Genomic DNA, 25,891 nt, shown 5'->3' with positions numbered 1-25,891 from the left:
TCAGTCACCATCTTCCTATTTTATCGATAATAGCTTATTCTAAGAAGGGTGAGATGACATCTTATTGTGCTTTTATTTACTTTCCCCTAAAATTCTTATGTAGTATTGGTGGAAATATAAGTTAGTGCGCCACCACGCCCGGCGTAGCATCTGCATTCTTATTCATGCAGTCCATAGGCGATTCTCAACGTGAGAAATAAGCCCCGAGAGAAGGTGTGGTCGTTGGCCGAAAGTACTCTCCACTTTTAGATATTCTTTCATAACTATTATTCTTTTAGTAATGATTCTTTTAACTCTCCCCATGAATTGCTCCGGTGGTAAAAGATCAGGACTGTGAGAGAAACTAAGTCCGTGGAAAATAAACTCTCAACTTTGTCCAAATGGTAAAAACTAGTTAGATGCAGTGGCAGCATTCCAGTCAGTATTTACAAATGCAGAACCCCCGCCCCTATCTTTGACCTTCAATACAATAGAGCAAAGGCTAAAAGGAATCTTGGCTTTTGCACCTAGTAATAGCGATGCCTGGAGATATAGCGACACCACCTGGTTAAAAATAGCTATGTCAAAACAAAGGACAGATAAAATAGATGTGTAAAGGTGAAAGAAAGAAAATATGGTGAGAATAATAACATATTTTTGTATGAAGAAGAGCTTATCCTAAGATTGTCCCAAAATGGGAAAGAGAGAATCAGGGTAATCAGAAAAGAAAAAGGAAGTTGCAGAGGGTCGGTGATAGGAAAATGGATTATTAAAAGAGGAATAGGCTTCTAATAAGCCTATCGTTTGAGGAAAAATGCTCAGCAGCTAGAGAGGTATATTTGACAACTAAATCTAAAAACTTTGTATTATTTCTTGGTATTTACCTGCTAAACTGTGTTATGAGTTTGCTTAAGCTTTTAGACAGCAGATTGTATTGGAGACAAAATCCAGCAGACATTCATCGAAATTCTCTAAATCATCATAAAGGAACATGGATTTTCCCTACGATAACTATATGAAAGCTGGAATCTCGGACTTCATCCCCCATTAAATAGAGAAGGACATTGTACTAAGCCCTAGGAACAAAAGTTCTGAAAGGGTTAAAGAAAACCGGATGCTTCAAGTGATTTTGGGTGTGACTTTTGTTCTTCTGGAATTAGCCAAATAAAAGCCTCTGCAGCTGCAAGGCCAAACGGGGCTGAATCGAGGCACAAGACCTACCTGGGATAATGGGACTGATCTCAATCACAAAGACCTGTGATATCCCAGGCCTTTACTTTTGTCTTGTCCAGGGTTGGTAATCTGCATGTGTATCTCTCTATTGTACTTTGGGTGTTTTGCACTTTTTTACTAGAAATTCACTGGGAGAGGGGAATATATAAAAAATCTTGTGTCCAGAATAAAGTGTTCAATTGCACAAGAAGCATTGATCCATATCAGGTTCTTTTCAAGAGCGCCGTCACTAGGGACTTAAAAAATTTAGTCCCTAAAAGGGAAAGAATCACTGCAGATAAGAATCTGCAGTATTTTACTCTATCCTTCCCCATCTTTACTGAGATTCTCGACCGCGAGTAAATTCGCGCCCCGATTGGATTAAGCTGGCCTTCGGCACCCCAGCCCGATTTTTTATTCTTTATTTTGAAACAGGGTTTCAAAGGGTTGCAAAGGACCTCATCAAGTAGCTGAGGCTATCCTCAAACTGCAATCCTCTTGTCTCAGCTTCCCAAATGCTGGCATTACAATTGCGTGCCACCATGCACCTTTTGATATTTTCTGCCATGTTTCCTCACGCTATACATTATTGTAAAATAGTTTAATTTATTACATATTTCTTTTATTGAATTAGATTCTTTGAATCATACTTGGAAACTTTGTCTCCACTCATTTTAGGATTGTAAAAGAGCCTGGCTTGGTGGCTTGGTGGTGCATGCTTGTAATCCCCGTGATTGGAAGGCCGAGACAGAAGGATCGCGCAGGTCGAAGCCAGCCGTGCTGGCTTAAAAGACTCTGTTTCCAAATACAAAAATATAAGAAATAGGTCTGGGAATGTAGCCCAGAGGTAGAAGGGTTTCCAGGAACCCCCAATACCACCACCACCAAAAAAAAAAAAAAAAAAAGATTGTAAAATAGCCCATTTTTCTTGGTGTTGTTATAGCTGATTTTATTTTTAGCTATATTTTATACCTAAGATCCATTTGGACTTTATTTTTGTTTACTGTGCAATATATTGATTGGTTCAATTTTTCTCTCTAATTTATTAAAATAAAACTAGAACATTGTAGCTGTGGATCATGAGATTCAAAGTGATACATTCATTCCATGTAACTGGTATGCTTGTGCTATTCTCTATGGGTAGTAAAATTCCATTGTGTACATACTCCATAGTTTTGTAATCCATTCATCTGTTGATGGACATCTTGGCTGGCTTCATAGTTTGACAACTGTGAATTGTGCAGACATGAACATAGATATGCATGCATTATTTTTACATAATTAATAGAAAATTGGATGAAAGTGGAGAACATTACACTGAGATCAGTCAGTCACAAAATATAAGAAATCGGATGCTCTCCCTAATATGCAGAAGCTAAGGAAGAAATGGGTAATAGGAGGAACTCCAGGCAAAGAAGGTGATACTATAGATTGAGCAAATAAGGTGACCTAACTGAAGGGGATAGGAGAGGTAAGAGGGAAAGTCTCTAATGCACTGGATGTACATTCACAAGCATATCAAAGTCAATTACTAGACCAAACATAAGAAGAAGGGAGGGGGGAAGGAATCGGGTGGGAACTGAGTGATGGATGCATATATTCCTCTACTGTCTTGCACTCCATGGAGATGTATGTCTACAATGAAAAAATAATTTAAGAAAAAGCAATGCATCCATACATGAGCACAACATCTCTTGGTGTGTTTTCCTTCATACCCTATCCACTAACACTCCACTCCCTCCTAGTATATGCTAGTGAAATTGGTAATGATAAAGTTTTTTGAACATACATTTATTTGGTTTATTAATTTTCTCTAGCCTCCTTCTACTCCTTCCCTTATTTCTCCTCCAATCATCATTTTCTATTCTTCTGTTCACCTTCCTCGTTTTCTTGAAATCCCTTCTTTTTAATATTTTATCTCTATCTTATAATAAGGGAAACATTTTAAGTATAACTCTCTTTAGAATCTTTTCAAAAGAATTAAAGTTAGAATACAATAGTGACACAAATGTACCTATGTTTAAAGCAGCTCAATTCACAATAGACAAGTTATGAAAATAAGCTAGGGGCCCATCAACAGATAAATAGATAAAGAAAATGTGGATATGCACACAATGGAGTTTTATTCAGTTATAGAGATAAACAAAATTATGTAATTGGCAGGAAAATGGCTGGAATTAGATAACACAATGCAAAAGTGAGATCACTCAGATTCAGAAAATCAAGGGCCACGTGTGTGTGTGTGTGTGTGTGTGTGTGTGTGTGTGTGTGTGTGTGGTTTTAATTTTTTACTCTTTTATTGTTTCATTGTAGTAAAAAAATCTTAATGAATGGCTATATATTTTTCCTCCAAATCTTTATCAGGTTCTTCACCATAAGTTATTTTTCCTTAGTGATTTGAGATGCTTTTATATCCTGGATTTCAAAACTAATTCAGGATTCTTCTAAAATTTCTTTGTTCTACTTTCTCATCTTTTTATTTGTATGGAGTATCAAACAAGTACCCATCAATTACTCAGCTACTATTAGAATTGTAAGTAACATAATTGGAAATATTAGAATTCAATTTTTAATTACCTATTCAGTGAGTGAGAGGTGGTTGGAAACCCTAGGAATTGATATTTATAGAAACAGTTTTTAATTGGAAATATTAGAATTCAGTATTCAATTACCCATTCAGTGAATAACAGGTGGTTGGAAACCCTTGGAATTCATATTTATAGAAACAATTTTAAATTAAATCTATTAGCCTCTTTTGATAACCATTTCTGTGTGCACTGTTTATTTTGAGGAGAGAGATTTGAAGGGGCTAGTTGTTTAATTCAGTTAGAACTTGAATATCATGTAAGAAGCATTTACAACTTTTAATATTTTTCACGCTAACCTCTTACAATATTTATTTATTATTTATTATTTCAATTGAAGAGCCTGTTTGTGTCTGTGATATAATTTTCTTTGATTGATTGTGATATAAGTAACTTGAATAGGGAATAAATAGATAATATATATTTTTTTTAATACTGAGGGTTGAACCCAGGGGCATTCTAGTGTTTAGCTATACCTCATTAAGTAGCTAAGGTTGGCCAAAAACCTGTGATTCTTCTATCTTAGCTTCCTTAAAATGTCAAATGAAATTTCAAAGGTAAAATATGTAGTATTTTACTCAAAACACTTTTTAAATTTACATGAGAGAGATAGAAAAATCCCCCTCTTATCCTCTTTGGGAACTGGCTGGAACTGAGGATTAGATTGACCTAACACAAAGAAACCCAACAGAAGAGCACGAATCATGTTTTCATGGCATCTGTGTCCTCATCAATAATGGATATGTGAAGACAGCACAGTTATAGTAAGTTGCTTATATTCTGAATTGTTAAAAGTGTGGGAACCTTTGAAAATGTGACTAAATTATGTGCAGGCTTAAAGATAAGAGTTATTTTTAAGAAGGTTTGTACAGACTTATCATCGTATTTCTCATCCTTGAGGCTAAGGATATTGTCTCATTGTAGAATAGCAATGGTACTATTTACATCAAATCTTTATCTTCTGCCTTTAATAAGGAGTAAGAAGGTAAAACTAATATTTTTATACCCGATGTTTTCATGTGTCTTTAAATAGTGAATATGCAAAAGAATGTATTTTAACTTCACAAAATACATCTTTGTTAAATGATGGTGCTGTTAGGTTGTTTACACACTTATTACATACTCAGAAACATTTTTGAAATAGTTGATTTTAAGTTCACAATTTATGTTTGTTCCTGCTCATTTTAATAAATTATAAAATCTGACAAATTGAATTACCCCTTTATCATGTCATCTTATTTCAACATTTATTATGTTCTATTTGAAATAGCAGTATCATGATTTTTTAGAAAATAGTTCTGTCCTAAAAATATTTATCTCACTTTGCCCCATTTTCTACTAGGATCTTGATTTCCATAGCTAACTAACTCAATCATTTTCTTTTTTCTGTTCTTTCATTTTGTTTTGGATCTGGGAATTGCATCTTGGTACATTATACCTTTGAGCTACATCACCAGCCTTTTTTTCTTTTTATTTTGAAACAGAGTCACTAAGTTATTTAGGGTCTCACTGTGTTGCTAGAGTTGGCCTCAAATATGTAATCCCTATTTCAGCCACTTTAGTACTGAGATTATTGGTGAGCACCACATTGCTCAAATTATCTTGGTATTCTTTATAATAACTGGATGCCTGATTTCTTTAAATTTACAATTATCTGGAGACCATACAAAAGTTAATTATTAAAACTGGATTTAAATAATAAATTATTCTTGGACATTCTTCTTGGGGTGGGGTCAGTGAAGTATGCCCTGCATACCAAATCCATTCGTTTGCTTATCTTTGGAGATAAAGTTTTATTCCAATACAGTGAAATCATTTACCACTTGTTTGCCAACTACTATTGACTTCTTTGCCTTATAGAAGTTCAGCTGAATACTTATAAGAAAGAACATTTAGAGCCTTCAAAGTCCAAGTCAGGATAAAGAACCTGATAATAAATTATTTGGGCTTTAAAGGCTCTGTATGTCTGTGAGCTACATCAGAAACAAGCCAAACTGAAACTATATAGTATTACTAATAGTACTTGGTACAGTTACTTATATACAGATATGTAAAGCAAACATGGAATACATAAAACTGTAGATTAAAAAGCAGTGTTTGAAAAGAAGATAGCCATGACAATTGAGACCGTTGACAGCAAATCACTGTTCCTTCCTGCCACATTTCTGGATTACTCTGGACAGAAAGCCTCTGAGGAAACCTGCTCATTTGCTGTTTTGTCTTCCTTGCTAGGTATTGATCAAATTAGCACTAGGGGTCCACAATAATTGTTTGGTTCAAGCAAATGTAGCAAAATGGAAAATATAAGCCTCCAGTGTGCACCATCAGCATTAACATGCAATGTAAGCAAAGCTCTCTGCAGGCTATGGATTCATGAAGGGATTGCCAACTCCTGGGTTGTGATTTACATTGGAATTCTGCCATCTGGTAAACAAACTTTAATGTGCCAGGCCCTCGACCTTCACAAGGCTAGGGTATTTACTTTCAGCCCAATGATTCATGAATGGCTATGATGTTTACTTGAAAGTCCTCATCAAGTTAAATTGTGCACTAAAGTAACAGTCATGGTTGCTCTGCTTCAGTCAATCTCTTTTGGTTAGGCAGTCTAAATATTTAAAATGTCAGCTGCATTGCACCATTCTCTCTCATAACTGGGGCAACCTAGGGCAGAAAAAAGAAAATGAATGAAGAAAGGATAAAAAGCATGTCTGTAGAAGCAAACTCATGTAATATATATGAGCCAAATATCCTTTTTATTTCAGAAAACAAATGAAAACAAATGTTATTTCCATTTTCTCTAAAACTTTAAAATGCATTATATTGTGGTAAGTATTTGACATAGAAGAGATTTTTTAGTATCTGTCAACAATATTGTATTGACTATACTAGAATAGCTAGAAGAGATGATTTAGGATATTCACAATATAATGACATTCAGTTTTTAATAAGAGATTTGGAGTTAATTTTATCATAGCAAGTTTCAAAATGTTTTTGTCTGTAATGCCTTTTAATATTATTCCATTTAAAGTGTTCTCTTCATGTTTTCCATAATAAGTTGACATATGATGAATTATATCATACAAAGGTTATGATGAAATGAACCCGTAATGAACAAATCAAACCAAGACATATATGATAGGAGGAACTTAAATTTTTCTCTTTTAGATGATATACTTCTATGTTTTAAGAAACAAAATTATAATTGCTAAAAAATTCTATAAAGTTATAGAATTTGAATTAACATTCAAAAATTAATAGCATTTTTATACAACACTAATGAGTTTGTTGAGAAAAAAATTGTGAAAGCAGTCTCAAATGCAATAGGAACAAAAAATACCTAGGCATGAAAGATAAACATAATCAAGGAAGTGAAAGACCTCTGGAATTAATATTATCAAATACTGATAAGAGAAATTGAAGAAGACACATACATATTAAAAACCCTCCCATATTTGTGGATTAGAAGAATTAATTTCATTAAAATCTCTTTACTTCCCAAAGTGGTTTACAGATTCAATGCAATTTCCATTAAAATCCCAGTGTCATTCTTCACAGAAAGAACAGTCTTAAAATTCACATGGAATCACAAACACACACACACACACACACACACACACACACACACACACAGAGGAAATTAACAAAATCTCAATCAAACAAACAAACAAAAACTCTGAATACACCCAGCAATCTTAAAAAGAAAGTAAAAACGAATAAAGCTAGAGGCATCATAATACATTCATTTAGAAAATAGTACAGAGTCATAGGGAACAAAGCAAAATGGTACTGGTATAAAACCAGTCACATAGACCAGAGGAACAGAGTAAAAATTTCAGAAATAAAGCCACACATCTGCAGCCCACTGATTCTCAACCATGGCACACAGAAAACATACACTGGGAGATAGGACAGCCTTTTCAATAAATGGTACTGGGAAAAGTGATATCCATAAACAGAAGACTAAAATATCTATCTCTAATTGTGTACAAAAATTGGCCCTGAATGAATAAGAAACCTAAATGTAAAATGCCAAGCTATGAAACTTTCAGAAGAAAATGCAGGAAAAATATTTTGTGACATTAATATAGACGATGATTTTATATGACTCAAACAAGAGCGGAAAATGAACAAGAAATTATATCAAACTACAAAGTTTCTCTTTATCAAAGGAAATAATCAACACACTGATGTGACAACCCATAGAATAGGAAAAAAAATATTTTCAATGTGTTTTTTCTCAAGTGACACTATTTTTTTGTTTTCTTTTATTCTGAAGAGCAAATATCAACATTAAAGATATTCTCCAGGGAGGAAACTGAAAATACTGGATGATGTAGATGAGTGGATGAAAAAATAAACTCTTAGTGTATTATCAGAATATTTGTAGTAAAAGCAACATATATGATATTAATTTACAAGCTAAATGAAAACACATAAGAGCAGCTTGTTTTCATTTATTTTCACAACTCTACACATTAGGATGTATGATTAAATTGAATTTAAATTGGGCTCTGATGAACACAAATATATAAGTAGCTCAAGGATGACATTAGATGAGATCTGCACATCCTTAAATAACCTGAAAAGGACATGGTAAAGATGACTTGTTTTTCATTGGTAACACAATGCAATCTATTGGTTCATTTAAAACTCTTGTAATTTTCTTCAAAATTTATGGTTTGCAGAATAAGAAACTGAACATAGAGATGGCATAGTTTAACCTGGATCCCAAGCTGTAGTGCTTAAATTTGAACTAAAGTATATCTTATTACAGGTGAACTTTGATTAATTTATAGGAAAGCATTTATCACTCAGACATGGTATTGTGCCCTAGGAATTGCATGCAAATGCCTAGAAATATTTTTAATAATCATAAATCTGTTATAGGTAACAACTGAGATGATGCCAAATACAAAACTGCTCAGGACAGCCCGAAATTAGGAAGGATCTTGCAGCTCAAAATGCCAATCATGCAGCAATTAAGAAGAGATTATTTTAGGACATAAGATCTTTTCATCAACTCCATGATAAGCATTCCTGGTAATTTGAATTTATATTTATCAAAATTAACACTTTTTTTATGAGTACAGATCCAGGAGAGACGCTATAATGTTGGAAGTGCTCCTTGCATGATCCAGAAAGGAAATCACAAAGGCACAGAAACCATGGAGAATGATTGGATGTTTTCAGAAATTTAGCTTTGGATAAAATGCTTGTGAGGTGCAATAGGTGAGCCTGCCCACTATGCGATTCAGCAACACCTCTTTACATGCATCTCTTCATGCCAGGAGAGGCTGACATGACTACATAGAGAACCACCATAAAGTAACTAAGTAGACCTGGCATTTAGGTCTTTATGAAGGCCTAAAATATATTTCAAATTTTGTCCATTGGAAACTATTACTTTTAGTAACATTTATTGTGATATTTTTGAATCACCGATTTCTTATTTTTTCTGGAAAGCCAAGTTCTAACATAACTTCATATTATTAATCCACAGATAGCAGGATATGGCCCAGGTACATAAAAAACACTTCTGCTTCTTTTATCCTCTATCTTGCCCTAACTGAAATGTACCTGGTAATGTGCTTTGAATAGTTAAATTCCATTGATTCCCTGTAGGGTTCGCAACTTCTTAAAAAAATACAAAAAAGAAAAAAAAAAGAAAAATCAGTCATACAGATTTGAGTGTTTTTCAAGATCTCAGCCTTTTGTCTCAACTTGTTTTCTAAGCCTTGCTTCTCCCATTCTTGTGGATTAATGTCAGAGAGAGCTGTGCCTTCCATTTTTCCTTTCTATCAGTACTTGCTGCTTCCTGTCACCTAGGTAACCATGTAACCCAAGGTTACCCAGATTTTCAAGTGCCTCTGGCTCTTCCCCTTACCTACAACTTTCTCCTGGCATGATGCTAGCACTTCAAGATCTTTAACCTGTGACTGACCTCCCTTTGCCACTGAGAGATACAGGAAAGCAAAACTCAAAATTTTGAGTAAAGACTAATAGATTCATTTCAGGAAAACTAAGGTCTTGGAAAACCCAGCAATATCTTAGTGTGCAAAGGGAATTAAAAACTTTCCTTTGGATATATTTTTCATTTTTTCAAATCTAAAAGTTGTAGGTTAGGTGATTGTTCTTTCGATCTAATGATCTGTAACAAGTTATCCCAGAATTAATTTATTTTTATTAAATGTTATCATTTTTGGTTCAAGGAATTCAGTCAGAATTCTGCGAGGCTAATTTCTGCTTCATGTAGCATTGACTAAGTTCATTTAGTACAATTTTCCCGGTGGGTTTGATGCTCAAAAACTTCAAAATAGTTTCACTCACATACCTGATACCTTGGCAGGAGTATCTGGAAGATTAGCCTGAGATGGTGTAGTTAATGTGCTTATCTAGCAAGACAATCTAAGAGAAACCAGGCCTGTGTACACCAGTCACGACATATATAAAGGAACCCAAGAGATAAGAAGGAGAATTTAATCAAACTTGGATTTTAATTATTAATATTTTGCAATATTGGTAATTTGTAAAAAATACATTACAGTCATATAAAATATTAATGAGACTAAATGGATGTGGAAATTAAGGGGACCATGTGAATTATTTTTACAATTTTTCTATAAATAACTGTTTTTAAAAAAGCTTATTTTAGAATAAAAGAATGACTTCTTCAGAACCTGCCCATTGTGTGCTATACAAAATGATAATTTATACCTCTTTGCACTCTTCTTGGGGTAACATTTTTGTTCTCCCACCATTTTTTTTTTTTTTTTTTTTTACTTATGTCTAAATGCTGTTCTAGCTCTTGTGAAAGAATATATCTCAGCTTCAGGAAGCTTATTTGGTCTTCTCTCCCCAGCCATAATTAAAAGACTGTTAATAGATAAGTGACTTTTTAAAATTATAAAGTTTATCAGACATACCATCTTTGTGGCCCCAAACAACTGCTAGGATACCAGAGCCATAAAACATAAGGACTCTTATCAAGAAGACTAACCATTTGATTTTACAGCTATCCTCTTTCAAAAGTTGTAAGTTCCTTTTGATCTTTATTAATACCTCCCTTTAGAGGCTAACCTAACCAAATACCTGGCTTCTTTGTTAAGTTCAAACTTTCTAAAAATTAATCACTGGGGATGTTAAAGGGATTCTTCACTGAGAAGTCAAAAGTATAAATTAGCAATATAATAGCAGCACATTATATATATATATATATATATATATATATATATATATGTGCTACAGAGCACTATATTAAAATCATGGGAGAAATCTTTGGTTATTATAATCTAGTTGTTAGTAACAAAAAATGGAACACAAAACTCTTAAAGAGAAAATGTTATAAGACAAAAAATGAATTGGTATTATGACTATTTATTTTGATTTACAGATGTGTTAATTAAAATATCACAGGGTCAAGAAACCTGTTCACTTTATTCCACATTAACCAATTCACATTCATTACTAAGATTAAAATTAGCCAAGTTTTCACTTCTTTGTGAAGCATGAAAATATGTTTTCTTTAACCATAGATCTTGAGAACAAGAATATTTTTTGTGAACTGTGGTGGAAAATTACATTTTGTGGATGAGTCTGTCCCAATGATGACAAAATAGACTCTGTATCAGTTAGGAATTGTACTGAACTGCAAAAAATTCACAAGCTTCATTCCAGTAGTCTAAGCAGAGGGGGGTCATTTTTCTCACATGGCAAGAAATCAGAAGAGAGGTTGTTATTATACATTCTGTTCCTAAGTGAAAATGCTAGAGCCCCAGGCTCTTTTCTTCCACTCCATCATCTGTACTTAACCAGGACTAAGGCCAACACATTATGATTACACATTCAATTATCTTTATATTAAATATCTCACTATCTCAGTAATTGAGAAGTTCTCTTAGTTAACAAGGTTTAGGAAAATATATTATTTGCATAAAAAACAAAATGTGAGCAAATAAAATAACTGTTTCCAAAATATTGTTAATCACTGCTTAGTGACTCACAATATCTTTCTGAGAGTTTATATAGGTGAAATTTGTTTTTACAGATACCTTCATGACCAGTCTTCATGAACTGAGTTGATAAATAGATATTCTTTGAACCAGAGGACATGATTTCAATTTCTATTTGTTCCACTTATAAGTTGTACAGCTTTCCTTTGCTTATTTGATATTTTAGAGGCTACTGCCTTTTATATAAATTGATGATATTAGTTAAATTTTCAGGGTAATGTGAATACTAAATTTTCTATGTATAAAATCTTAAAAAATGAGCCAGGCATGGTGGTGCATGCTTGTAATTCCAGTGCTTGAAAGGCTGAGACAGGAGGATCGCACAGGTTTGAAGTTAGCCTCAGCTAATTAGTGAGGCTCTCAGCAACTTAGTGAGACCCTGTTTCCAAATAAAATATAAAATAGGTCTGGGAGTGTAGCCCAGAGGTAGAAAGCCTCTGGGTTCCACCCCAAGTACAAAAAAATAAACAACAACAACAAAAAACACACTTTAAAAATGTCCCTAAATTTAGGCAGGGTGGCACATACTTATAATTCCAGGACTTGGGAGGCTGATATAGGAAGATTGCAGGTTTGTCATTAGTCTCAGCAACTTAGTGGAGGCCCTCTGCAACTTAGTGAAACAGTGTTTCAAAAATAAAGTATTTTGAGCTCTTTATATTTTTTGGATACTAACCCTCTATCAGAGTGGTAGCTGGTAAAGATTTTCTCCCATTCTGTAGGCTTTTTCATTAGCTTCTTGATGGTTTATTTTAAGTAGCAGAAACTTTTTAGTTTGATGCCATTCCAACTGTTAATTATTGTTTTAATTCCCTTCGCTTTGGAGGGCTTGTTGAGGAAATTCCTACTTGTGCATAAATGTTGGAGTGTTGAATCTAGGCCCTCCTCTAATAGCTTCACAGTCTCTGGTCTGATTTCCAGATCTTTGATCCATCTTGAGTTGATTCCTGTGCACAGTGAAAGGTAAGGATTTATTTTCATCTTTCTACAAATGGATAGCCAGTTCTCCCAGCACCATTTGTTGGAAAGACTATCTTATCCTTTGTATAGATTTGGCCCCTTTGTCAAAGAGCAATCCAGAATATACAAAGAACTCAAAAGACTCTACCCTAGGGGGAAAAAAATTCAAAAAATGGGCAACTGAATTGAATAGACACTTCACAAAAGAAGAGATACAGATGGCCAATAGATACAGGAAAAGATGTTCAACATCACTAGCCATCAGGGAGATGCAAATCAAAACTACACTGAGATTCCATCTAACCCCAATCAGAGTGGCAAACATAAAGAACTCTAACAACGAATGCTGGCAAGGATGTGGGGAAAGAGGAACTCTTACACTGTTGGTGGGAGTGCAAACTAGTTCAGCTGCTCTGAAGATCAGTGCGGAGATTCCTTAGAAAACTAAGAATGATTCTACCATGTGATCTGTCTACACCACTCCTGGGTATCTTTCCAAAGGGGTTAAAATCAGAGAACTATAGTAACATATGCATACCCATGTTCATAGCAGCACAATTTGTAATAGCCAAAATATGTAACCAATCTAGAAACAACCTAGGTCTCCATAAACAGATGAATGAATTACAAAATTATGGGAAATACACACAATAGAATTCTATTCAGCAATAAAGAAGAATAAAATTATGTCATTTGCAAGAAGATGGAATGACCTGGAAAACATTATGTTAGGAGAGATTAGCCAAGCACAGAAAGACAAGGGACATGTGTTTTCTCTAATTTGCTCAAGTTAGGGAATATTAGTGATACCAGAGGGACTCCATATAATGGAGGGGAAACCTCAACAAAGCCATTAAGGAAGAATAGGGTAGGAAGAAGGCTGAGATTAATTAATAGAAAAGCTACATTCAAATATGTGTACATATGTGAATATAACATTGTTTATCTGGACACTCAGTACTGGGAGGGAGAAAAAGGAAAAACTGGGAAGTCACCAAGTACTGTGTGAATATATGCCATTGTCAACATGATCCACATTATGATGGGAGCCTATAGTACACATATAAAAATAAAAAATAAAATATAAAACAAAAACAGTAGGTCTGGGGATGTAACCTGGGGGAAGAATTCCCCTGGGTCCTCAGTACCCCTCAAAAGTTTAATTATCATTTTATCTTTAGATATAAAATGTGCTTATTTAGTCGGGTGTGGTGGCACACACTTTTAATCCCAGAATTTGGGAGGCTGAGACTGGAGGATCACGGTTCATGGACAGCCTCAGCTACTTAGTGAGGCCCTCTGCAACTCAGTGAGACCCTGCTTCAAAATAAAGAATAAAAAAATTGGGCAGAGGGTATAGCTCTGAGGTCAAATGCCTCTGGGTTCCATCCCCAGACCCGGAAAAAAAATGTGCTAATTCACTATCCTTGAGAAGTTACCATTACTTCAGAAATTTTATTATAAATAAAAAGCCAAAAATTGCAATACTAGTTTATGTCAAACCAAAATATACTTTTGATATATATAAACTATATAACTTTTTATATTTTAAAAAGCATTAACACAGGCAATGTGAATGTAGAGTAGCCTTTAGAGTGTTTTTACTATCTGAAAAGATGCTGATGAGGATGTTGGTCACATTTTTGTTTATCACAATAAAACACATAGACTGGCATCTTTTTAAAAAATGGTATATTAATATTTCTCATCCTCACATATTTCTGGAGCATTAATGGTTCATCACAGAAATAGGTTGTGTAAAATACAGTGAACTGTAAGCCACTTTTCATTTCTCTGACAAAAATACTTGACAAAAATTAATTAGAGGATGAAATGTTTTTTAACTCATGGTTTTATAGATTTCAACCCATGGTCATCTGACACCAATTGTTCTGAGCCTGGGGTGAGGCAAAAAAAAATTATAATGGAAGGGGATGTGGAGTAAGAGAAACCTCCTACTTCCTGGCAACTGGGAAGGAGAGAGAGAGAGAGAGAGAGAGAGAGAGAGGGAGAGGGAGAGGGAGAGGGAGAGGGAGAGAGGAGAGAGGAGAGAGGAGAGAGGAGAGAGGAGAGAGGAGAGAGGAGAGAGGAGAGAGGAGAGAGGAGAGAGGAGAGAGGAGAGAGGAGAGAGGAGAGAGGAGAGAGGAGAGAGGAGAGAGGAGAGAGGAGAGAGGAGAGAGGAGAGAGGAGAGAGGAGAGAGGAGAGAGGAGAGAGGAGAGAGGAGAGAGGAGAGAGGAGAGAGGAGAGAGGAGAGAGGAGAGAGGAGAGAGGAGAGAGGAGAGAGAAGAGAGAAGAGAGAAGAGAGAAGAGAGAAGAGAGAAGATATAGTCCTCTAGATCAAGTCCCAGGCATCTACTTCTTCCTACCATGCACACTAGCCCATAGATTTTACCACCTTCCCTGGTAGTTCTTTCAGTTATCATTGACTTAGTATACTAATGGGGCCAACAACTTCATAGTCATTTCCCCAAAGCCTACCTTTGTAATGGGAACTAAGCATTTAATACAGGAGCTATTGATAAACTTTTCAGATTCAAACTCCAAAACTAGTAATCTCTGTTTACTTTCTTTGAAACTGGGCAGGCTTTCTGACTGTCTCTAAAAATAAAACACAGTAAGAGTGATGCATGATTTTAAAAACTAGATCATAAAAATGACACCGCCAGACCTTTCAATGTCCACCTGGTTGTGTGCATCATGAAAGGAGTGCATATAAGCTGTAGAGATCACATTGCAGGAGAGAAAGTCAGAGAGAGTGAGAGAGGAGGGGTCAGGTTCACTATTTTATTACAACCTTCTTACAATAACTAACTCGGTCTTCCAAGAACTAAATAGCTCCTTCCTGAGGGCAGCAACCCAGTGATTAAAGCTTCCCACTCAGCTCTATCTCTTAAAGTCCCCACAATCTCTTAAGACCTCCCCAGTAGGAACCAAATTTTTAATGTATGATCATTTAAATCACATGCTAGCCATGACATTAGTCATATATAAATTTGATATTACTATTACTCTGTTTTAAAGATGATGGTCATGAGAGGAGTGATATTACTCATCAAGGCATTAAATAATGAAGCAAAGTTATGAGTATATATATATATATATATATATATATATATATATCATATTTTCTGATTTTAAAGGCTTGTGTTTTCTTTCATCTTAATTAGCTTTTCTTTCAGTTTAAGTTCTCTGAAGTGAGGAATAATGCTTTGAAATACCATGCTGAATTATGATTCAGCCTTACTTTTGGCTGGAATTTCCATCATGAATATCTGATATTATAGAGATACCAAAATAGACTTCAGTGGAAGAGCAACAACCCTACTATAGGTAAACACAGATAAATTCAACGTTGCCTCAAACCACAACACTAAATCCAGACTTGGTAGGAGCCAGTTTCTTTTTCTATATTTTAAAACTTAAACAAGCAAAAAATTAAAAATAACATAGCATGTGGTTAAATGAGATCGATGTTTCTTTAAGTGTAGGAAGACTGTAAAAGCAACTTTCTTTAATGTCTTCTTTTGGGTAAGCATGAGAACAGATTTTTACACATATATTTTAAATATAATTTTAGAGCTTAAAATAATCTGTTTCAATAGAAAAATAAAATAGGGCTGAGGGTATATCTCAGAGGTAGAGTGGTAGAGTCTCCTGGGTTCCATCCCTAATCTCTCACGCACACACACACACACACACACACACACACACACACCATATATACACACACACACATACACAGACATAAATGCAGACACATACACACATATAACAATTAACAATTGTTTTCAGTAGGAAATTTATCTTAAAGCATAAGGAGCTGGAACAATTATATGTGAGAAATTTTATATTAAGTGAGATTTGCCAGTCTCAAAAAACAGTCATATGTTTTCTCATATGTTGGAGCTGCAGATAAATTTGGAAATAAAGGTAACCTCAAGTAGAAGACCAGAGACTCCATTAAGTGAGCCATTATGTACTGCTGAAGCCTTTTCATAAAGCAAGAATATTTTAGAAACTGTCAAAGAAGAGAGGTATACTTTCTCTGCTTTCTACTATTATTTGGCCCTACTGAGCCAAGTGTTGTTTCTTACTGAAGAAAACACTCTTCATTACAGTGATTTCTAAAATTGCTTATCTGGAGTGGCAAATGTTGGGTTACCATGATATTAATTCAGTATTCTCAAAAATGCCCAAAAGTAAACTGAAGATTATGTCTTTTGATTATCACAAATGATGCATTTTTTAATATTTCTTCAAATATAAATCTGATTGAAAAAATGCTTTAAGAAAAAGAAATAGCACTAATTATGTAGTGATAGAGGAGGGTTAGGAAAGACAAGAGGGGGGCTAAGATCTAAAGAGTGCAACAGTTTTAATAATTCTATCTAGATGTACAAAATTAACAATCCAATCTCAAAGACCTGTATGGGGAGAAGGAGAGAGTGACTCAGTGAAGTGCTCCAAGAATTGTGTGAATATAGTCTTATCACTGCATACTCTAATATTATGTATAATTACAACATAACAAACAAATAAAAGTGAAAAATAAAAAAGAAACCCACTTTTCACCTGCAAAGTACTTAGGATCAAGAATAAGGAAAGCGTGTCTCTATCATACACCTAGGCTGTTTCCTGACAGAAGCACTGGATTTGCTCTCCCTTCATTATTTAGTACATTCTTTAAACACCTTACACCCACATTTATTCCAGGAAGAAAGGACGAGAAAGAGATAAATCTCAAATCTTGATTCAATGACTCTTCCATTTGAAATAAAAATATCAATATGTAAACAAACAACACAAGTATAGCAAAATAGTATAATGCTCTGTATACAAAACAGATAATAAGAAAGACATATAAAGCCAATAACTTTGTGGTAGTAAAAAGAATACTAGGAAAAGTTTCACCACAAGATACAAACTGAGGCTTACAAAAACAAGCTGAAATTAATCAAAACACAAAATAATAATGATTAACATAAAACTTCTGTACCATGTGTTCAAAATGATTATAATTCCTTTGCACGTGATAAAATACATTTAATCCAGCCTGGTATAGTGGTATACATCTGAGATCGCATGACTTAGGAGGCAAAAGAGGATCATAGGTTCAAGGCCAGCATTAGCAATTTAGCAAGATGCTACTTCAAATTATGATAAGAATTTAATACCCACTACAAACAAAAGTTAGATTTAATCCACAAAACAGTCATCAAAGTAGGTATTATTTTTTTCCCTCAAGTTATTTTAAAATTAGATTAGCAAGTCATTCACAAAAAAACTTCAAGCGACTCATTTTACTGTTATGTGTATCTGACACTTCCCCCCCAACAAGTATGGCCACGAGCATTGATTGATTGGTTGATTAATTATGGTACCTGATATTGCTTTTGAAGATATGAACATAGTCTTGGATAAGATTTTTTTGGAAGGCAATGAACTTGGGATATAAAATGTGTATTCTGGCAACAAAACCAATTATTAAATTTTGATATTTCCCATGTGAAATTTTGGACAAATTTCTAGCAGAACTCATGTGTGCAAATACTAAAAAAGTGAAAATTGTACTTTGAGTGAAATGTCAATTGCAGGAAGATGGATGGAACGATATATTATGCTATGTGAGATCAGCCAGTTTTATTTATTTTTATTTTTTTATAATTTTATTTTATTTTTAATTTTTATTGAACATAAATGGTATACATTTAAACTACACTTGATGCCCTCTCCCCCCTTCCACCCCTGTTTTCCCTTCCCCCCTCCCAGCAATAAAACAATGATTGTCCCAGGTAACCATGCCATATTCATAACTTTTTGCAAGAAGATGGAAAGTCCTGGAGAACATTATGTTAAGCGAGACCAGCCAAGCACAGAAGGAGAAGGTACATATGTTTCCGCTAATATGCCCAAACTAGGGAATCCAGAGGATTCTAGTGGTACTCCAGATAATGGAGGGGAAATACCAACAAAGCTTGAATGGAAAGATAGAGGAGGAGGAAGGCTGAACTTGATTAATAAGGGTCCACATCTGAATATATGTAAAATTATGAGATCAGCCAGTTTTAGAAAGTCAAAGAGTTTGTGTTTTCTATCATATGTGCAAGCTAAATAGAAAATAGGAAACAAAAGGTATTTTAGATAGATGGGGAGAGAGACCAGTAGAATACTGGAACAAGATTAGATGAGGAAGAGATGGAGGGGAATAAAGAGGTTCAATGAAAGTATCCTTGTTCAAAAAGTAGTTCAAATAACACTATATACATATGTGAAGGTTTTATTGCCAATTTCAGTAACATTATATATGAATAGGGTGAAATACAGAAGGAAATACACCAAGTGCTGTGTGAATGTATGTTTGTATCACTTTAAACCTCACTATTGCATGGAATTAAACCAAATGAATAAAAATATACCAAACATGAGAAAGCGGTGGGGGGTGAGGTGGGAATTGGGGAAGGGCTAAATAATTGATGTGTTCATGTGTGCTTCTGCCAATTTGTACCCCATTAAGTTGTATGACACAATGCACCAATAAAAATGTGGATCCACAAGTATTTCAACACAACCACAGTAAATTCACTAATATGAATAATGGCATGGCTAGCATAGGCTAGAAGAAATAGAAATGAGATGAAAGAGGATAGCATAGGTCATGTATTTGGAGGATAAGAAGTGTAAAACATAAGGCATGAAAGGCAGATAGATGTATCTGGAAGAAGTGATGCATGTTGTTAATTTATGTACTTGAAAAGCTGAGAAAGGAGGATCCAAGGTAATTTACTGAGCCCCCATTATAAAAAGAAAACAATGTAGGCATAGTTCAGAGTAAAAATGTTCCTGGGATAAATATCCAAAACAAGTAAACAATAAACAGACAAGAAAGCCAGATGTAGAGCTGTCACCAAAGACTAGATGAGATGATGATGATAGTCTGAGGTAATTTGATTACAATGAAAAAACAGGGAAAGACTTAGCAATTTGTTTTAAGAGGACAAGAAGGCAGGATTTGAAAATTGAATGATGCTGGTGAATGAAAAAGAAAAATTACTTTCCATATTGCAACCTGGGAAATCTGGTATGGCTAGACAAGAATGAAAAAGAAGATAGACAGTTGCTTCCTATAAAGTAGTTGCCTTTAAAGGTCTTCTGCATATCCTTAAGGTATGTAAATAAGCATTGAACGTCTAAGAAAATCATATTTAGACACAAAAGAAAGTTTCTCCAAGACACGCAGACCTTTGTATAATAACCCTTTATATAAGAAGAAATCACTGAATTGTCTATTGAAGGTGAAAGGATTCTCCTCTACATCTCCAACCACTGAAAATGAAAAGAGAAATATAATTTGTTTTTCTCTTCAAGGAGCTTTGACAAGGTGTGTGTGTGTGTGTGTGTGTGTGTGTGTGTGTGTGTGCATATGTCTTTGTGAATTGTGAATGCAGGGAGAGAGAGAGAGAGAGAGAGAGAGAGAGAGAGAGAGAGAGAGAGAGAGAGAGAGAGAAACAGACAAGAGTGACAGAATTAAATTGTCCACAGGTATTACCTGCATAGTATAAGGCTACAAAGCAATGTATCCCTGTCTATAAAATGTAAAGAGGTTAAAAAATCCATGAAAATATCAAGAAATATAAGCTCAGTGTCTGTAGTCAGTTCTTTCTCTGTAGGAGTAACTAACTAATGACTTCATGGAAGGATAATTTGAAGATTATTGATCATTTCCAGGTGTGAGCTGGTGGACTCTTCATCTATAGTTACCTAATCAGTTCAGAAGAAAGAGGAATTCAGAAGGATGATTTTCCTTAAAAGCTGCCAGTTATTGTCATTTCCTTGCAACTTGCCTTTCTGACATGTGGGCCTCATTAAATATGACTCCTAAGGTGATGATCGATACCAACAAACTGTCCTCAGCATGGGAAAAGAATGACCTTTGTGTGGAAATTGATTTCTACAGTATGCATCCTTCTATATTCCATTTTAATAAATAATGCTATTATATGTTTTTCAGATATTTCACCATCTAAAAGAAGAATTAGGCCTGTGCTGCAGTCTTTTTTATGACTGCATTCAGAGCTGAGGTGAAAAGTTTCAGTGTACATTCTCAATGAGAAAATTTATCACTTGCATGGAGAGAAGATAATGTGACAATTCACTTCCCTGACCATGGTTTCTCCTCCACTTCATATTTGATATTCTATATATATTTAGTTTTCTCCCTGACCATCTGACTATTTCCATTCAGTGTTCTTGTCTGTTTTTTCTTAAATCTATTACTTCTGATATTGGAAGTGCCCCAAGCATCAGTTCTTGGACAGTTTCTCTCTTCTAACTACTTTTCTTCAGTAGGAGATCTCATTAGTCCTTGGCTTTGAATATTATTCACAGCTTATCAAACCAAATGCACACTTGAAGTTAACTCCTTTTGCCTAAATTTCAGATACTCAGAGGCAATCATATTGATTGATGGGGGGATCTAGCCTGTCCTGATTCTGCCATGCACAGGAAAGACATTGCATATTAAAATTTGAACAAAAAATATCACTTTCTCCAATGTTTTAGCTACTGTGGACCAAAGATGCCAAGCATTTAAAATATTATTCTTTTGAAATGCTTCAAATTTTTGTGTTCAGTATCTGTAAAAGATGTGTTTTCTTTCATACAATTTAATAGAGAATGGATAGCCTGTGCAACCAATACGCTTGGACAATTCATCAAAAAGCAAAACTTGACCTGAATTCACACATTACATAAAATATAGGTAAAAATATGTCTTGAATTTAAATGTAAACTGCTTAAGTTTTAAAAGAAATTATACCAAATAAATCTTTAGGACTTGGATGATATAAAATGTTCTTAGATATGACATGAAGAACATGATTAATTGCTGAGGCTCTCCTTAAACCTAAGCTCCTCCTGTCTCAGCTCCCATATATTAGGATTACAGTAATGTACTACCATGGTGGCTTTGATACATAGGAATTTCTTAATATAAGAAACATTTATTCAGTGAAGTGCACTGTTAATAGATGGAAAAAAAAAAGCTCAGGAGAGAAAATTAGCAACCACATATCTGAAAAAAAAAAAAACAACATGTTTCTAGAATAAATAAAGAACCTTCAAAAAAAAGTTTTATTAGAAAATAGAATATATGAAAAGACACATAATTAAAAAGCATATACATATAAGTATATAAGTATATAAAAAGTGTTCACTATAAATAGCATTTTAAAAATTGAAATTAAGAACTCTAAAGAGCATGATGTACTTAAATATATCAAAGTCAATCATCAAGCCATGTATGAGAAGGATGGAGGGGGAGGGAATGGGGCAGGAATTGGGTAAGGGCTATTTGTGTGATGTGTGCATTTATGTCTTCACCATCTTTTATCCCATTAAGATATATGACTACAATGCACCAATAAAAAATTAAAAAAATAAAAATTAAAGTTTATTAGATAATCAGCATAGGTTTCTCTTAACTTTAATATAAACTACTGTGAGAATTTAGTGTTTGTTTCACCATTCCATGTTTAGCTGGGGTAACAGCTAACTGTTAGCTGACTGAGGTTAATATTGGCTGAAGCTCTTGGCTGACAGCTTAGAGGCAGAGAAAATGATTTGCTTGTTTTGCTTAAGTATAAAAGCTTAATCTTATGAGCCATAAATACAGCTCTTATTAGCAATCAATACAAGCTCAATCCCCATCAATCTCCCCTCTTTGTGCAACATATTCCAGTGTAGTCCAGGGCCTCCATATTTTAAATACAAGTTTACATAATGAGTAACTTCTAGCAGATACAGATAAAAATGGCTAAAACTCCCCAAGTATGTGGGTGAATGATACAGGCCTTCTTCAAAGAGGTCATATGCCATTTGCCCCCTGATCTTGTTATTCAAGTAACACATCTTGATCATAACAAAGGCTGCTTGAACCATGGAGAAAATAGGTGGGCCTGCACCTGCATTATGTTAAGGGGAGGTAAAAAGACTGTTGGTTAAGCAGAATAGGAGATAATGAATCCTTATTAGAACTGTTCTATGTTCAAAACCCCAATGTTTTACTTTCAAGGCACTCCACTGCATCCTCTCTGATGCAGTGCTTTGTTCTGTCCTTTCTTTCTACCTTCGTAGTAATAAGAATTGCTTAAGTTTGCAAAAAGAGAGTTCATTAGATATCATTGAATGCCTATTATTACAGCATTTTTTTAAAGTGACAAATGCTATGAAGACAGAGAGAAATGTCCAATGGTAGAGTTCCCTGAAAAATATTTGCCAATTTTATATATAATGGATCAGATATTGTGCAAATTAGTAATTATGCTCCTGGGCATTTATTACAGAAAATGATGAACTTTGTTCATACAATGACCTTTGTACAATTTACCAATAAAATTTTGTAATAGCTCCAAACTAGACAGAATCCCAATATTCGTATTTAATGAATGGTTATTGGCAGTACATCCATAATATGAAACACTACTCAGTAGTAACAGGGAATAAATCATACATATGTACAATGATGTGTGTAAATATGAGATGAATAATTCTAAATAAAAAAGAGTAGTAAAAATATGTGAAACCATTATTTTTAACTACTGGAGGTAGAATGCTGAACCCAAGAACATTCTACTGCTAATCCACATACCCAGCCCAATTTTATTTTTTATTTGAAACAGGTTCTCACTGATTTGCTGAGGTTCTCACTAAATTGTTGAAGCTGGCCTCAAGCTTGAGATCCTCCTTTCTCAACCTGCAAATTACTGGGATTAGAGCCATGAACCACTAAACCTGGCTTAAATTACTGGGATTAGAGCCATGAACCACTAAACCTGGCTTATGTGTAACTTTTTGAAATAAGAAGTTGGAGAAAATATTAGTAGTTGTCCAAAGGTAGTAGCAGGGGTCTGGGTAAGTGGTTCAAGTACAAATATAAATTTAGAGTTGGCAGCTGAGTTCGGCTACTTGTGGTTATACTCTCCTGCCTTTGGTATCAGGAAGATATATATTCAGCATTTAGGTTTTCCTCATGTAACTAACTTTTATATCTAACTTTTGTGTGGGTTTATATTTAATAAATTAAGCTGATTTTATATCTGTCCTATTGCTTCAAAAAATCTTGGAAAAACAAGAGGATCTTATGTGTTTAAATTTTGTTGTAAATACTGGATTAATGATATAGAAACTATCAAATTTTGGAAAAAATATTCAAGAAATTTGAAAGTCAACCTCCCTATACAAGAGTTATAACCACTGAAAACTTTATTCCTTCCAGATCTCATTATTCAGAATCTTCACACAAAGAGTGCAGGATCCAGCCTCTGAGTACAGAGATTGGCTTAAAAGTTTCTTTGTCACACCAAATGGTAGAAACACATTCTTTTATAATGGAGCTTAATTTAATAAAAATACATAAAATCCCCTATGTAAATTTGGAGAACAAGGCTAATTTTCCTTGATTACTATAGCACTGGAAACAGATTTTTAATAGTTTAGAAATGGCAATGTAAGGAAAACTTGGCCTCCTGAAAGGGTAGGTAATGGTCTATTTGTATATATGTGTATTATTCAATGACAGAAGCCAAAGCTTTCATCAGATTCATAAAGGGAGATGTCTAGAAATATAAAATAAATAAAAAAGTTTTTGACTGCTGATTTAGAGAGATCTCTAGTGGATTTTAAGAAAAAAACCAATAACTTGTGTGGCTGCAAGTCTCTCTAAAATAAATATGCTATCTTTTTGCCTCTTTAAGAACGCTGAACTGAAGAGGATGGGATATTTCCTAATGCATTAGAGTGCTTCAAGGTCACCACTCTGTAAATGGATTTTTATGCTTGACTGCAGATAAAATAGAAGTGGAGTTGGAGTTTGAATCACATATACTCTGAGTCCAGGATATGTCTGAGATGTTTTAGAATGGTTTTATCATTGGGATTTACTTTATTTTTTGCTTGTCCTCCTTTAAAATACATTTTTATAACTGGATATAGAGGTATACACTAGTAATTCCAGTACTGGGGAAGATGCAATAGAAATATTTAAAGTTTTAGCTTTGGATATTCTAGCTTCAGCAACTTAGTAAAACCTTCAGCAACCTAGTGAGATCCTGTTTAAAAAAAATGGACAGGGCTTTAAATATACCAGTGAGGTTAAACACCCTTTTTATATTCAATTCCTAGTAACACACACACACACACACACACACACACACACACACACACGCACGCACGCACACACACACACACACACACACTATGTATATATTTATTTGTGCATTGCTGTTATACCTCATAGTGAGTTTCAAAGTCACACAAACATACATTCATAGAGCACTTGTGATTCCCTCCATATCCCATCCCACTCCCTCATCCCATTCCTGTATACATTAGTGTACACATTAGTGTATACTGGAATGGGTGGAACCTTCATATATGGATATAACATTATTTAAACTGTTTTCTTCATTTAAGTTTTCGCCTTCCCACTTCCCTCCCACAATCCTCTTCCACTATTCGACTGGCCTTTACCCTCATTTATCTGAAGTCTTTTCTATCTATTTTCTTCTCTAGTTTCCATATATGCAAAACCAAATACAACTTTCTACTTTTTGAGACTGGCTGATCTCCCTTAGCATAATATCTCATTCCATCCATTGTATTTTAAATGACATATTTTTTCTACTTTATGGCTGAGTGAAATTCCATTTTGTGTGTGTGTATGTATATATGTGAATGTGTGTGTGTGTGAGTGTGTGTGTGTGTGTGTGTATTACACTACCTTTATCCATTCATCTATTGATAGATACCTGAGTTGGTTGCATAATTTGTGTATTTTGAATTGTGCTTCTGTAAAAATAAATATGCATGTATCATTATAGTATTCTAAGTTTAATTCTTGTTGAAAGATACTAAGGAGTGATATAGTTGAATCATATGATGATTATGTTCCTAGGTTTTGGAGGAGCCTCTATACTGATCCCCATAGAGGTTGTGTAGATTTACTCTCAGCATTGCATAAGACTTCATACATCCTCACATTCTTGCCAGCAATTTTATTGTTTGTATTCTTCAAGATTGCCATTGTAACTAGAATTAAATGGAATCTCAGTGTAGTCTTACTTTGCATTTCCCTGATTTGTAATGATTTT

Source organism: Muscardinus avellanarius (assembly GCF_963383645.1).
Source record: "Muscardinus avellanarius genome assembly, chromosome: 1".
Lineage (NCBI taxonomy): Eukaryota > Metazoa > Chordata > Mammalia > Rodentia > Gliridae > Muscardinus > Muscardinus avellanarius.
This window is presented reverse-complemented; position numbering follows the sequence as displayed.